The sequence below is a fragment of the Crocodylus siamensis genome, chromosome 4, assembly GCF_052110815.1.
Source record: "Crocodylus siamensis isolate JL-2025a chromosome 4, ASM5211081v1, whole genome shotgun sequence".
NCBI classification, from domain to species: domain Eukaryota; kingdom Metazoa; phylum Chordata; order Crocodylia; family Crocodylidae; genus Crocodylus; species Crocodylus siamensis.
The window spans coordinates 236,481,087-236,497,201 of record NC_143398.1 but is presented as its reverse complement, the minus strand read 5'-3'; the positions used below and the strand labels follow the sequence as shown (position 1 = coordinate 236,497,201).

At 47.5% G+C, this 16,115-nt stretch overlaps 1 long non-coding RNA gene across 1 annotated transcript; it reads right to left on the bottom strand.

Moving 5' to 3' along the window:
* Positions 1–1,631: 1,631 nt before the first annotated feature.
* LOC149867690 (uncharacterized) lies at positions 1,632–16,090 on the bottom strand. Its single transcript, XR_016442115.1, has 3 exons — positions 16,021–16,090; positions 6,993–7,135; positions 1,632–5,866 (listed from the first exon to the last, which is right to left on the bottom strand). It is a non-coding gene; the product is annotated as an uncharacterized LOC149867690 (long non-coding RNA).
* Positions 16,091–16,115: the final 25 nt, after the last annotated feature.

Sequence of the window (16,115 nt, the reverse complement as noted above, 5' to 3'; positions counted from 1 at the left end):
ATCGGACCAGTACAAGGCAGGATCTGAGCATACAGAGCCCAATCTGGGTGTACGGAGCAGAATCCAGGTGGCACAAGGCCAGATCCAAGTACACAGGGCCTGATCTAGGTGCATGTGACAGGATCCTGGCGGCACAGGGCCTGACCTGCCTGTGCAAGAGCATCTTGGTACATAGGGCAAAATCTGGCCTGCAGACTGGTACCATGCCACTCATCCCACCCAAGGGGCCAAAAGGTTGAGCAATACTGGTGTAGGACACTAGTGCTCAATGTCTTTAGACTCAATGCACCTACAGAAAATGCCAGCTCTTAGTTTTGCCTTATTTTTTGACTGAAGAAGAACAATAGAGCAATTTTACTGTTGCAAAGAACTCAGGAAATAAACTTCTGGGTTTATTTTGTGAATTGTGTGTAGGTGTTTGCATGCTGAACAAGGTTAAGATCATGCAGCAACCTGCAGCACTCTTAAAAGGATCTCAGCATCCCAGCTGAGAATTACTGATCTAGAAGATTTGCTGCTTTGTAATGAGATTCCTGGATGTTGTTTTAGCCACACTATAAATGAAGCCTGAAATCTGGTTTGCAATGTCTATGTCACTACCTGAAGCAAAGTATGTTGCCAGCAGAAATTTTGGACGCAACGCTTTTTTAAAACTGTCAGTGCCTCAGAGGCACTGCTGACAAAACAGTATCCTCCATTTGGCTTCTACCCTCTGCTTATTCAGGTCACAGAGGAACCCTCCCTTGCCCTTTTCACATGTATGCATGTCCGGACTTGGGCTCAGGATGTTACTTAAGTCTCCTGTTGTGTTCAAAGTTCAAGCAGCCCTTGCACAAAGAACGTGACTTTTGAATTTCCTATTTTTTGCGTAAGATAAGGATCTTGCCGCAGCCCTGTCTCCTGCATTCAGCAGCACCTGAAATGCCTGCGACTCCCGAGATGAAAGGGATTGCTTCTTCCACATTAAAAAGTTCTATCATGTGCTTTCCTAAAAAGCAACTCAAAGAAACAACAATGTGTTTCCCACCCTCTCTGACTGGGAGGCTTGCTGTGAGCAAAGGAAAGGAAGGGTGGAAAACCTGATGTTGGTTTTAACCACTGTTATTTTAGTGGAGCTCTTTGAATCCTGCCACTAGTTCACCAAATCTCTGGTGCTGTCAGGGAGAAAGGCTCCCGAGCATGCCTTGCCCACGGGGGCGACATGTAGGGGGAGCATGAGGGTGCGCATGCACCCTCTGAGCGTGGCAGTGGACCCCTTGGAAAAAGACACCCAGTCGCTGCTTGCCACCCTGCCACCGACACTGCTGGTGGCATCTGCAGGTGGTCCACGATCGCCCCGGTCACCACCACCAATGCACCCCCGACAATGCTGGCAGTATCTGCAGGAGCTCTGTGCTTACCATCACCACACTACCACTGCTGCACTCCCACTGGCAGTACAGCCATGTCCCCCCAGCCACCGGGGCCACGTGCCATTCATGCTTGCCTAGATGCTCCGCTCACATACAACGAAGCCAGAAAGGCAGTGGTTGATATGTTGCGAGTTCAGCAACAACACTCTGGACACTCCCGTGTTGAACTACAGTTATTTATTATTATAACTCTCTAGAATCATACCCAGGGTGGATCTTAACAATTGCCCTCAGTATAGGGATGCAGAACTTATACTTGCTCTGCTTCTGACTTGACCCTGTCCAGTCCTGTGGAGGGAGAGGAACCAAGAACTCCTCTGGCTCCACATGGCAGAGAAAAGGGAGTCCCCAATGCTGCAAAAACCACCACAAGCAAACTGAACCCTGCAGTGCTGAACATGAGGGCTTTGGCCTTCAAGGGACAGTACAAGGAAAGCACGATAAGGCACAACACCCCTTCTCCCTAGACAGAATAGTCAGCCAACCATTTGGGAGCACTCCACTTCTGCTGTGGTCTTCCCATAGAACCGGACTCAGGGAGGGGTTCAGCGGGTGATGGCCCTGTCAGCCTCTCTGGAGACTCAACAGCAACGGTTCCTTCTGACAGGGATGGAAAAGGGTTTGCATTGGTGGAAACAGGTAGACACTTCCCCAATGAATCCATGTCTGTCGGTGGTGGATTGGTGCTTGGAGATTGCTCAGGTATAGGGTTATCAGTAGGAGAACATCCATGCAGCTAGTCCACGAGGTCTCCAAACCTGTCCATCAGCAGTCTGGACTGTATATGATACAGGTCCTGCAGCACTTACAATTTTAGATTGAACCCACCGTGGGCTCATCCCATAGCTCCGAGCAAACACGGTCTCTCGTGGCATGAAAAGACGTAAAGTACCAGATGCCAATGCAGAGTCCAACTCCTTCTCTTTCCTAAACTGCATGTCTCTCACAAGGTCGGAGTTAACACAGTCAAGGCATGTCTTGAGATGATGACCCATAAGAAGTTCTGATGGGCTGGACCCTGTTGTAGGGCAAAGAATTACATGTTGAACAAACAGAAATCTGGCCAGTCTGGTAGGCCAGTCTCCTACAATGATCCTTTTCAGTGCATCTTTTGTAGTCTGCACCATTCGCTCAGCTTGCCCATTGGCCTGTGGCCTGAGAGGTGCAAAGGTAACACTTTGAATGAGACTGCGGCTGGGAAAATCTTGGAATTCTGCTGAGGTGAATGCATGGCCGTTATCAGAAACGATAGCATTGGGCACCCTGTGTGTTGCAAACAGCTGACGGAGAGCTGTTATAGTGGCAGCTGATATAAGAGTTGAGACAGCAATCACTTTGAGCCATTTTGAGTATGAGTCAACAACAATTAAGAAGTTCTTACCTTGAAAAGGGCCAGCAAAATCAATGTAGATGCGTGACCAGGGTTCCTTTGTCATTTCCCAAGGGAATACTGGTACCTTCAGTGGATTATGACGGGTTACTTGACAAATGCTGCACTCACTCACAACCCTTTCTATGTCATTGTCCATACCTGGCCACCATACATATGTTCTAGCCAGCACTTTCATCCTCACAATGCACAGGTGTGCTGCGTTGACAGTATGATTTGGCGTCTTGCTTCTGGAATTACAACACAATTTCCCCACAGGAGGCAACACTTGTGGGCAGACAGCTCATGCTGATGTGATGAAAAACGCCTGAATTCCTCAGCCAATTTATCTGCAGGCCAGCCCCTCCACACCCAGTTGAGGACACGGGATAGGGTCTTTTGCAGTCATCCTTGCTATCTGATCAGCCTGAAGAAGGTCTTCTGGCATGGATTCTAGCATGAGGACTTCTGCTGGTGGAGAAGTAGCACAATCAGGTATTTGTAGTGGTAGGCGGCAGAATGCATAAGCATTTGCAATCGTTTTCCCAGGTTTGTACACAAGTGTATAGTCGTATGCATTTAGCATGATGCTCCAGCATTGCATATGAGGAGACAAAATAGGAGGAGTTGGTTTGTCCACATAGTAAAAATTCCAAGAAGGAGTTTGTGGTCCATTCAGATTTTGAATTTGCAGCCATAGACGTAATTGTGAATTTTTTAAACTCCTGCAATGATCGCCAATGCTTCTTTATCAACCTGTGCATAGTTCCTCTCAGTTGAAATTACTGTTCCTGAGTAAAAGCAATGAGTGCAATCCGTGCCATTGGGCAATGTGTGACTGAGGACAGCACCAACACCAAATGGCGAGGCATCACAAGTAATGGCCAGTGGCTTCTGCTCATCATAGTGAACAAGGACAGAGTCTGATGTCTGCAACTTCTTGATACCCTGGAATGCATCGTTGTGCTGGCAAGTCCACTTTCACTGGGCTCCTTTATCCAGTAAGCAATGAAGGGGCTCTTCTATGGTCACTTTGTCTTTCAAGAAGATGTGATAACAATTCAGAAGTCCTAAAAATGCTTGAAGATCCTGTCTGCATTTTCGTATAGGGGCATCATGTATTGCTTTTACCTTGTCTTCAACTGGGTGAATGCCAGAAGCATCAATTTGATATCCCAGAAAGTTGATACTGGAAACTCCCAGTTGACAGTTCTCTCTTTTTACTCTGATACCTGCTTTATCGAATCTCTGTAAAACTTCTCTGAGTCTCTCAGTGAGTTTCTCTCTAGACGGCCCCATGATCAACACATCATCAAAGTATGGAACAACCCTGGGAATCCCTGCTAGCATTTTCTCCATGAACCGCTGGAAAATTCCTGGTGCTGCAGAAATTCCAAACTGGAGGCGCTTGACAGGGAGCACTCCCCGGTGTGTAATTATCGTTTGAGCCCCAGCAGCCTTGTCACCCACTGTCAATTGCTGATAGGCTTGAGTGAGGTAATTTTGGCAAAAACCTTTCCTCCTGCAAGAACAGACAGTAATTGGTTAACGGCAGGCACTGGGCACTGGTCCTGCTTAAGTGCTTTATTAACAGTGCACTTGTCATCCCCACAGATGCGAACACTGCCGTTAGGTTTTAAAACAGGAACAATTGGTGGGGCCCAGCTTGTATGTACAATTGGCTCGAGGACCCCTTGCACGGTAAGCCGATTTAATTCTGCATCAATTTTCAGCCGCAGTGCGACAGGTACATGCCAAGCCTTCATAAGATGAAAGCTATTGCAGGATCTATTTGGAACATCACAGGTGGACCTGAGTAAGTTCCTAATTCCTTGGAGAATACCTGGGAAACTCCCTTGCAAGTCTTTCCAGACTTTCTGTGCAGAGACTGTATACGCCTTGAATACTGATTCCCAACGCCAAGAACCAGTTTCCTCCCACAAGACTTTTGCAGGAACCCTTAGTGACAATGAGAGGTAGGCACTATCTAACAGATCCATACTGGACATCTACACTGCACCTACCCAAAGTTTCCACAATCTGTCCATTGTAGTCACACAGGAGACACTCAGGTTTCAATAACTTGGGGAGAGGGTGCCAAAACAACTGGAAGAATGTGTTTCATCTATGAGGGATACTCCCGAATCCAAGTCCACTTCCATTTTGCACTTCTTTCCACTTATTACTACAGTACCAATCATCTCAGACCCTTGAGTTTCAACAACACCAACATTTTGAATCAAATACAGTTTTTGTACCTCTCGTTCTGGGGAGAACTGATTGGGAGTGAAAACATTTGACACCGTCTTTTTGTTTCATGGAACTGGCCTTTGAGCAGCAAACCCTCTCTATGTGCCCCTTCTTCTTGCACACATGACACTCCGCCTTCCTGAACCTGCACTCCCTTCTTCTATGTTGGCCGCCACAACTCAAACACATCTAGGGATTAATTGGTTTACATGGTGCTGTTGGTGAGGGTATAATCTGCTGAATTTGCTGGTGATGATCTGATTTTTGATCTTTTTGAAGTAAGTGGACATTGCTAGTGAATTTCTCTCATATTATGGGATGCTGCTTCAGCTGCCAAGGCTTTATCTTGTGCAGTAGCCAAGGTCAAATTTGGTTCAGAGAGCAGGCAATGTTGGATTGCTTCATCTTGAGCCCCACAGATAACATAGTCATGAAGCAGGCCATCCAGGAGATCCCCGAATTCACCAAATTCAGCAAGGCAATGGAGCTCAGCCAGGTAATCTGCTATGCCTTCACTGGCCTTTTGGTCCCAGTTAAAAAAATTAAATCTCTGCATGGTAACATATAGCCCTGGGCAACAATGTGCCTTTAGCAGAGCAATTAGTTCAGCATAAGACTTAGTGTTTGGTAAGGCAGGTACTGTGAGGAAATGAACAATGGCAAATGTTCTGGCACCAATGACTGTCAGAAGGACCAAACATTTCTGTTCTACGTTTTCCTCTTTGTTGGCTTCCGGATAATAGGATAGCCTTTCCGCAGAAGAGTCCTGAGAAGCCGGCTGGCTCACATCAAATTCTTCTATATGCCCCAATGTAGCCATTCAAACTAACATCAGCTGCAATAGAGAGAAAAGAAGAAGAAGAAGAAAAAAATACTTCCCTCTGATCACAAAACACAGCCTGGTCTCAGACCATTGTTCCACAATCTAGGGGCGTTTTTTTCAGCAAAGGATCCCATCCTCATCACCAGATGATGCGTTGCGAGTTCAGCAACAACACTCTGGACACTCCTGTGTTGAACTACAGTTATTTATTATTATAACGCTCTAAAATCATACCCAGGGTGGATCTTAACAATTGCCCTCAGTATAGGGATGCAGAACTTGTACTTGCTCTGCCTCTGACTTGACCCTGTCCAGTCCTGTGGAGGGACAAGAACCAAGAACGCCTCTGGCTCCACTTGCCAGAGAAAAGGGAGTCCCCGATGCTGCAAAAACCACCACAAGCGAACTGAACCCTGCAGTGCTGAACACGAGGGCTTTGGCCTTCAAGGGACTGTGCAAGGAAAACACAATAAGACACCACAGTGGCGAAGGCACTCCCGGAGCATCCTCCTTTGGCTGTTCTCAAGCATGCAGAGGACAGAGCTCTCACTAGTGGCAGCAGTGGGGGGAACCACAGACCAACTTCATTAACACATCTCCAGGTTTAGCACATTTGAGGGTACAATCAGTCCCTATCCCTGCTCCCCTCCCATGCAGGAGTGGGACTGGCCATGAAAGCTGGCTTCCTGAAACCACAGGGAATGAACAAGGGCCGCACAGGCCTTCTGTGCTCTTCAGGTCACCTCTGGAGCTCCCCTCACTTTCTTCTGCATTTCTCCATCTCTTTGGAAGTGAATGCAGTTTGATTAATATAGAAATCACATGTAAGAGTTGCTGAGTGAAAGCAGCAGCCCCTAGTCACGAGCCCTCCTTCCTAGATGCTTTCTCAGACCTTGATTCACTCCTACACACTTTTGCAGAATGGTTCCTATGGCAACACTGCTATCCGTCCAGATGCCACACACATTATCGTGTTCATTTCCATCTCACCCATGGGTAAGTGCAGTTTCTAAGTGAATCATGAGGGGAAGATCAGTTTGGAAACCTAGCCAAGGTCCATTAGTATTGTTGCTGGCAAAACTGTCTTTGCGACGTGATGGATCTGGTGCTTTATCACCTCTGGTAGATGGGAGCTTACCGTTGAGCATGTCTCCCTGCCATACTTTGATCGCTCAGAGTTGCTACTGCTTTATAATTTCAAGTTGTCATCTCTTCATTCTCCTCTTGATATATGCTGCCCACGAGGTACTTATGCTCCAAGTCTGGAGAGACTTCATGTACCTGTTACAAATGAAAAGAACAGATGTTACCTGCTTTTTGGTCACGGGGACCAAACACCAAGGATTCAGACATGGCTTTTTTTCTTAAGAGAGCAACCATACTCCTTTCTTGTTCCGAGTTCTGTTTTAAATAGAGAATTAACTTGATTACGTTACCATCTTCAAGTAGACTCGCTAGCTCAGGGGTTGGCAACTACGGCCTGTACAGCCCACACTAGCTCCAGCCCACAGAGCTGGGAAGCCTCAATAGCATTCAACATTTGCATCGCAGCCAGGCAGCAGGAGGACTCAGCCATGGGATCTGCCCAGGGTCAGTCCAGCCTACCACTGGAAAGCATTGCTGACCACTACTCCTAGTCTCATTTTGCAATAAAGCAGTAATACTTTACTGACTACTAGTTTACTTGTCCTAAAAACATCCTCTGTTGTGACATAGCAAGCTCTGCCGTTGCACGCCAGAGTTAAGACTGAACTCTGAGTCCCAGTCTACCTCGGTATTTCAGTTATTTTGAATTTTCTCACATTTCTTTGGAGCTGAAATTTTCCATGCTCAGCCTCCTCTAGCAATACACTTTTTGAGCAAGATCAGGTAAACTTGTTTCCAGCTAGTAAGGTGCGACAGACACTTTACCTTCATAGTCCAATCAGAAACTGTGTATTGATATAATTAAACTAAATAAAATGAGCTAGGACCCTCAAATCTGCTTTGTATTACAGATTCTAGCAGCACTGGGGAAAAAAAAGGAAGTAAGAATTGAAAAAAGTTTTAAAATTCTTAACGGGTAGTAATTTATTTTAGCTGTGCTTTGCCTATTGCTGTGGGACCTAAACCTGTTTGGAACCCCCAGGCAGTGCCACTATATAAATGGTTAATGGTAATAATTTAAAATTGGCAGTTTTACAACATATCAAGCTGTTTATTCTAGTCACATTTCAAGGAGTTCTGATCGTATTTAAGTGCAGAAATTCTTCCGCCCAAAAACCACATACTGGGCTACAGTTTTTCAAGGGGGAAAAGTCTGATTTAAAAAAAAAAAAATTGCTGTAGGAAAAGTGAGAACATTGTTTTTCATTCCAAATGTTATGCCTTTTTGGTTTATGAACAGTGAACATGCAAAAATGAGGCTGAAATTTCTCTCCACCCAGCTCTCATTTCAAGCTGGCATGTGCTTAGGATGCCCCATGCTGCTGTTGCTAAAGATTTTAGACTTGTAAGGCTTTTGGAGTGAATAACTCTGTCAAGGAACTTACAAGATCAATTATAGGACAACTATGTATGGGTGAGTTCCATGAACTAAGGATGCCTATCTGGGGCTGAGAGTCTATAATACTTAGATACCCAGTGAAAGAGTTTCTAGATTAGAAAACTTGTGACAAAAACCTGTTATGCAAGAACTTAAAAGCTTTGCAAATTGAATAGGTCTTGATCAAGGAATTAATAAATACTGCTGGTGAAGTCAGCTTCCCAAGCCATACATGTAACACTGGCTTGTCCACATGAGACAAGCCTCCACTATGCTGGCAGATCTATGTTGGCAGGGCTTCCCTGGTGGAGACGTTTTTCTTCTGGCAGTTATCCCATCTCTTCAAGCAACTTAAGCTGAGTCGATTAAAATTTTCTCCTGTCCTCATCATTGCATCTGCTTCAGAGGTTTTGCCCTCACAGCTATGTTATCTGGGTATGTGATTTCTTCACACCCCTGGCCGATATTGCTATAGCAGCAAAAACAGTAGTGCAGACCTGATGGGTGTTTCTTTCTCTCCCTCCCTCCCTTTCACAGACATGCACTTAACATAAACTAAAAGCAAAACAATACGGACAAGGAAGTCATATCTATACCACCTCCTTACCAAGCTGGGGACCACTGGTGAGAAGCTCCACCTGCTTGCTATCACACAGCCCAAGCCAGCATTTAGGCAGCAGAGATGGCTCAGAGGGGTCTTGGTATGTAGAGAATGGGAGTGAATAAGTGGGGCTTTTTCCTTGGTGGTAATAGTTCAAAACTACCAACAAGAGGTGACAGAGGCAGGCAAGACAAGATGCTACTCTGCATGCCCTAATGTCTATGAAACATTGAGCAAACTCAACTGAGTTTGTATTTCATCGATTTCATAGACATTACGGCTGGAAGGGACCTCGGAAGACCATCGAGTCCAGCCCCCTGCCCCAGGGGCAGGATGTCAGCTGGGATCACAGGATCCCAGCAAGATAAGCACCCAAATTTCTCTTGAAGGCATTCAAAGTAGGTGCTTGAACTACCTCCAATGGCAGACTATTCCAGACCCTGGGGGCTCAGACAGTAAAGAAAATCTTCCTTACGTCCAGCCTGAAATGGTCTTGCAGAAGTTTCTAACTATTCGACCTTGTCATTCCTTGGGGCACTATAAGGATGCTGCAGATTTTTTAGGTATGTGAAACTTGCTGGAGGGTCTGCTTGTCGTGCACTAGACACCTCAGTCACTTCAGAACAGGTGGTACCTGTGGTGGTACCCAGTGGTACCCAGTAATGCATTGTGGCAGTACCCAGTAATGCACCAAAGGTGTTAATTTCCATGGGCTCATGTATGAACGAGTCCAAAACTAACTAAATGCTTTGCCTTGGTTTTCAGTAAGGAGAAAATGTAGAACTGGTAGACAAAGGCAGGATAGCGAATGGGAATGAGAGTCTGAAATGGAAATTACCACACCTAAGGTAAAAACAAAACCCAAGGAGCTTGTTGCATTCAAGTAGTGAGGATTAGATAGCCTCTAGCCCAGAATTTTGAAAAGTAGCATATCGAATTGCAAGTTCAATGACAAGGATGTTCAACATGTCATATCACACTGTGGTGGTCCTATGTGACTGGAAAATGGCAAATATAGAACTCCTATTTAGGAAAGGGGGAAAAGTGATCTGGGTAACAATATGCCTGTTAGTCTGATGTCAACAGGGTACAAGACTCAAATGCATTTTAAAGGAAAGAATACTTAAAGACAGAGATTAATGGAAAATGGGATAAAGTACAATATATAGGTTTACCAAAGGTAGATCATGCTAGACTACTATGATAGCTGTCTTTGATAAGAGAACTGCATTTGCAGACAAACGAAATGCAACAGATCTTATCTATCTACCACCACTCCTCCATCACCAAATTCTGGACCTGTGGGGAGCCCCACAAGCTGGGTGACATGGCATTGCAGGCTGGAGGCTGAGCACCCCTGACTTGTACAAAACCCCATCTGCTTCAGTTTAAGAACCGTAAGGTGGGTAAGGAATGTGAAAGGAAACGATGGGGAAGGCTGCATGGACAAAGAATTAATAGTGGAGAACCTCAAACATCAGTTTGGGACCAATCTTACTGAGTATTTTCATTTCTGATACTGGCACAAAAACAGATATGTGCAGTTATAAAATCTGCTAATGATGCAAAGTTGGATGTTTCCAGTAACAAAAAGGAGGACTGACATCACATACAGGAAAAAGTGGATGACCTTCAAGACTGGCATAACAGAAATGAGATGATATTTAATAGTACAGAATCCAGTCATGTACATAGGGACTAACAACAAAAATGTCTTCTATAAACTGGGATTTCATCAGAAAGAAACAACAAATGAGGAAGAAGTATATTAACTGATTGCAGGATGACTGAGACCTACCAACATGGCCATGTAAAAGGCAAATGTGAAACTAAGCTGTATTAGCTGAACTATTTCTACAACAAATAAAGGATTATGTATTATACACAGCTCTGATCAAACCTAATCTGGAATATTATGTACAATCCTGGCCAACACTGCTCAGCAGGATTAAGTCAAACTGGAATACAGCCTTTCCTTGATTTATGCAGGTTATTTATATGTGAATTCACTCTTATGCAACGAGCATGTTTAGACCCATAATTCATTATATGCAAGGTAAATTCACTCTTATGCGATCAGTGTAGATGCCCCACCTTGCCCAAGCAGGTAAGTCTGTGGAGGAGGGGAAAGGACCATGGCCCCACTCACACCAGCCCTGGCTGCAGCAGCCCCGGGAGTGGCCGGCGCCAGCTGCCTGCAACAGCTGGGCTGCACTGTGTTCCCCCTGGCCCCCTGTGCCTGGTCTCTGAGGTGAGTGCCGTGCCGTGCCCTGCACTGACCAGGGCTCGGCTTGTCTGCACTCACCTCTGCTCCTAGGCTGCACCCTGCCCTGGTGCAGGCAGCTGGTGTCAGCTGCTCCTGGGGCCGCTCCAGCACAGGCCGGGGTGTGTGGACAAGTGGAGCCCCAAGCGTTGTGTGGCAAGGCACTCATCCCAGCCCCAGCAGCAGCTGGGCTGCACCAGGCCCCAAACCCCCCAGGGCTCTGCTGCTCCCCACTCACCCCTTCCTGTGCTGGAGTGGCCCTGGGAGCAGCCAACTCCAGTTGCCTGTAGCATTTGGGCTGCGCGGTGTCCTGGTGCAGGCAGCTGGTGTCGGCTGCTCCCAGGACAGCTCCAGCACAGGAAGGGGCAAGTGAGGACAAGCGGAGCCCTGGGCAGCACGGGGCATGGCACTCACCCTGGCCCCAGAAGCAGCTGACACCAACTGGTGCAGCTGGGCTGCACCGTGCCCAACCCCCCCAGCGTTTTGCCAGTCCCTACTCGCAGTGCCCCAGGGGTTCGGTGTGCAGTGCAGCCCAGCTGCTACAGGCAGCTGGAGTAAGCTGCTCCCAGGGCCGCTCCAGCATGGGAAGGGGTGAGCAGGGACCAGCAGAGCCCCAGGGGTTTTGGGGCACGGTGCAGCCCAGCTGCTCTAGGCAGCCAGTGTCGGCCGCTCCCGGGGCCGGAGTGAGTGCTGTTCCCCATACCACCCCGGGCTCCGCTTGTCTGCACTCACCCCAGCCCATGCTGGAGTGACTCCGGGAGCAGCTGACACCAGCTGCCTGCACCAGGGCGCAGTGCAGCACAGCAACTACAGGCAGCTGGAGTCAGCTGCTCCCCGGGCCGCTGCAGCTGGGGCTGGGGTGAATGCCTCTGTTCCCTCTGTCTTGCTGCTTTGTGCAGCCTGGGAGCAGCAACCCTGTCCCTGCCCTTTCCCTAGACCCAGCCTCACTCCCTTCCTCCCTCTCTCACCACCATGGGAACCTATCCCTATTTGTTACATTGTAAAGTGGGTTCGCTTTATGCAAATTCGAGTTATGTGCTGTTCTCTGGGAATGCATGTACTGCATAAATCGAGGGAAAACTGTATGGGAGTCAGTGCAGAGGGAGACATCTAGAATGGTCAACAGTCGCTGTGATCAGGGATGATCACCTACTACTTGCTACTGTCAGAGACAGGATACTGGATATTAGACCCAGTCTGGAAGGTGAAGAACCCATTTATGAGAAGTGGTGAAAATAAGTTGATTTGTTTGGCCAGGCAAAACAGAGGCTGACAGAAGATGCAACTACTGTCTATAAATACATTAGGGAGGTAAACACCGGAAAGGGAGAAGAGCTAATTAAGTGAAAGGACAATTTTGGCCCAAATCCAAATGGGCATAAACTGGTCATGACTATATTTAAGATGGAAATTAGAAGATGATTTTTAACCATCAGAGGCCTGAGGCTACAGCAGTAGCAGCAGCAAAACATTAACTGTTTTAAAGATGGGCCCTGATAAATTGATGAAATCACTATGACATGGCTCCCTGCAGTAGTTGAGGGCTGTACTCAGTGAATCAGGAAGCCCTTTCCAGTCCTCTGTTCCTGGCCTTCCAGGGAGCCTACCAGAAATGTATCCTAATCTAGTCACTTTTTGCTCTAGGCATCTGTACTACTGTGAAAGAGGGTTTTGTACTATTTGCTACAGTTAAGAAGCTAATGAAAACCTGTTGGCTTTATAAATGATGGCTGTTTACGCTTGCAGTACTGAATGGTGCTAGGAGCAGGCTTGATGCAACAGGATGAGGTTGAATATGGGGGTGGCCTTGGGAGTTTATCATCTCTGTCAAGCAGATGGAGCCTTTATCGGAAGTCTGTGCCAGTGACTCATGCCTGAGAGCTAGCTTGGAGGTGCTTGCAACCCCATTCCAGAACACAACCTTTACCTTACCTGATAACGTCAACGTTATCAGCATCTGATGCTGCATGGTGTGATTCCTGGACTGTGGAATTTGCCACAGAACGCACTGCTTGCCACAGAACTGGACTCTGAAATCTAAGCATTAACTGAGATAGCCTTGGAAATATGAAACGAACATAAAGCAATTCAGGGTTATCTCCAGCCCGAGGTGTGCACTGCCCCATTCATCTCCGTTAAGCAGTGACACTGAAATTTAAGGATGATCTTTCCAATTCAACAGAGTTAACTATTTCACAAATGATTGCAATCCAGGTGCTTACCCACAACCCCAGACTATCATCCTGTTTTTCACTGGTGCCATGACATCCAGCTGCCCACTACCCAGCTGTCAAAATCTCCCTCTTCTCCCTGTCATCTCCTGTTCACCAGGCAAATTGGCAGCCAATGGAAAACTGAAACACACAGGCAGCAGGAAATAAATAACACAACGACTACAGAACCACCTGCAGGATCCAATTAATGTGCAATTAAAAACCTCCACTTTCCGGTAAATGAAGCTGCCGCAGATTTTACATTTTTCAGCCTCAGGGCAGAGCCAAAACTAAGGTCCCTGTTGCACAATTTAGGTCTAGCTGGTTACAGAGACCACTTTATCATTATAATTAATAATCATGTGTATTACCTTAGTGCCGGGGGGACAATCAGGACCAGGGACCACTGTTTTGAGGCTACCATGGATATAAGAAAACTCATAGTCTCTGCTTTGAAAAGCCTGTCATTTAAGTAAATAAGACCAACGCAGAGGGTGCAAATGTTTTGGGGTCTATAGTTTGTTTAACTGGAGAAGTGGGGGGATAAGCTGCATGGAAAGACCAGTGGCAGGAGAAGGATGAGGAAAGCAGAGCAGGGAAGAAAGGAAAATATGAGGGGCAAGTGTGGTGTAATTGTTAAAGTTATGGGCATGAGAAACCCAGAGCAGAAGCAAGCTGGAGCAAACCTCTGTTCAAAACAGAAGAGAGACTTGCCCCAGGTCCATGATTATAATACGGTTACACATATAATATCTCTGATTCCTGTTTCATGTGTTACTTACATGAGAGCACGGCCAAGTGTCCTGAACGCATGGCATGTCTCTTTTCAGGGGCCCATCCTGTACAGCAGTTTAAGATGTAGTGTTTTGTCTTGGTTCATGTAAAACCCACACAGACTTTAGCCAGATGAAGGGGGCACCATCTGTCTGGGTTGGTGACACTGAGAAGTGTCACCAGCCCAGACACCAAGCATCTGTGCATCCCAAAAACCACCCACGGGCCTGTCAAATGTTGGCAATCTGTTTCCTTCTGCATGAGTCATTGTGCCAGCCTGCCTCACAGCACAGAGCCAGAAACTCATTGTCTTAGGATACCAGTGCAAAGGCAACACATGCAGTTACATACAGAGCAGGATCTGGGCTATAGCTGGGGAAGTAGGAGTTGTGGCAGAACCCTGGGCTGTGGCCTGCAGGAGAAGCAGGGGACCCTGAATGCAGCAGCATGTTTGCAAAAAGGAGCGAGCGAAGAATGAGTCAGTCTTTAAGGAGGACAGAGCAAGAGGCCTGGAAGGCAACTTTTTAGAAGTGGTCATCACATAACTGAGGAAACAAAAAGACATGAAAGGTACATCAAGTCTTGGGCATTGCTTTGTATGCCCAGACAGCTTTTTAGTTGATTTTTGTTTAGCCCACACACTAGAGAGCACATGTGCTCATGAGAAGAGTGCGAGCCAGAGGAGCTACTGGATGTCCAAATGCACAGGCTGCTTTCTACCCAGGTGGGACAAGACACAGATAGTGAACCCCTGGAAGACCTGATACTAAGTTACTGATCCCCCAGCCTGGCCCTGAAAGGGGCCCCTGGCTGTTGGTTCAGCTGAGCCTGGCCTTACAGCTCTCATGAAATCTACCTGCCGTTAGATCCACCCCGCCTACGCATAAACCCCTAGCACCACGGCCAACAGTGCTGCAGCTTATGTGAACAAGACAGAATCTAAAGCCACCCACAGTATGGACACGCCGGGCTCAGAGCACCCACTGGAAGCTGAATGGTCACCCGCAAATAGAAGGCATGGGTGAAATCAGGGGGGGACAGCAGGTCAGACTCTGGACTCCACTTCACTGAATCACAGAAAATGAGGGTTGAAGGGACGTCAGGAGGTCACCTCTAGTCCAACCCCCTGCTCAAAGCAGGACTAGCCCCAAAGAGAGCGTCCCAGCCAGGGCTCTGTCAAGACCAGCCTTAAAAACCACCAAGGTTTTTGCCTCAGCTGTCCTCTCTGCTGCCCCCTTTGCTGCGTGCCACAGTTTCACTATCTATCACAGTTTTCCTATCCGTGGAAAGGGCATAAGAGGCAAGCACTGCTGGCTCAAGACCAACGGTTTGTTTTTTTGTTTAATTTTTCGTGTCCAAGTCAAATCAGCCAAATCCATTCCCAATCCGTGAGTCATCCAAGAACCATATGTGGCCCTGCTACCGCCAAGCATCCTCCCCCCGCCTGGGGCTTCAGGTGCTTCCAAATCCTTTGGCGGGCATCCCACGCGCAGGCCCGAGCCCGGCGGTGCGGATGCCCCCGAGTTTCGCTGGCCCTCAGCCGCAAGCTAAGGGGGAGTCTCCCATTTCCACACAGCAGAGAAATGAAAGAGGAGGTGGGAGACGATCTGCACGACATCAGTCAGGGGACTACCGTCTGCCGAGAAAGCCACCTTAGCGGGCACGGCCTTTGCCCTGCCAGGTGAGGCCGAAGTCTTGTTTCCAGCTGGGTCCCATGCACGTGTCCGAGGAGAGCTGCTGACAGAGGGGCTCCGCCTCTCAGCTTGCTCTCGGGCAGGGGTTTCCGCTAACCTGGAAATCAACCCGGGTCCTTATCCCGGGACAACGCCTCACGCGCGTCCCGGCCCCAGGCCCCTGCCGTTGCCGCGCTCTGCCGCTCATTTGCA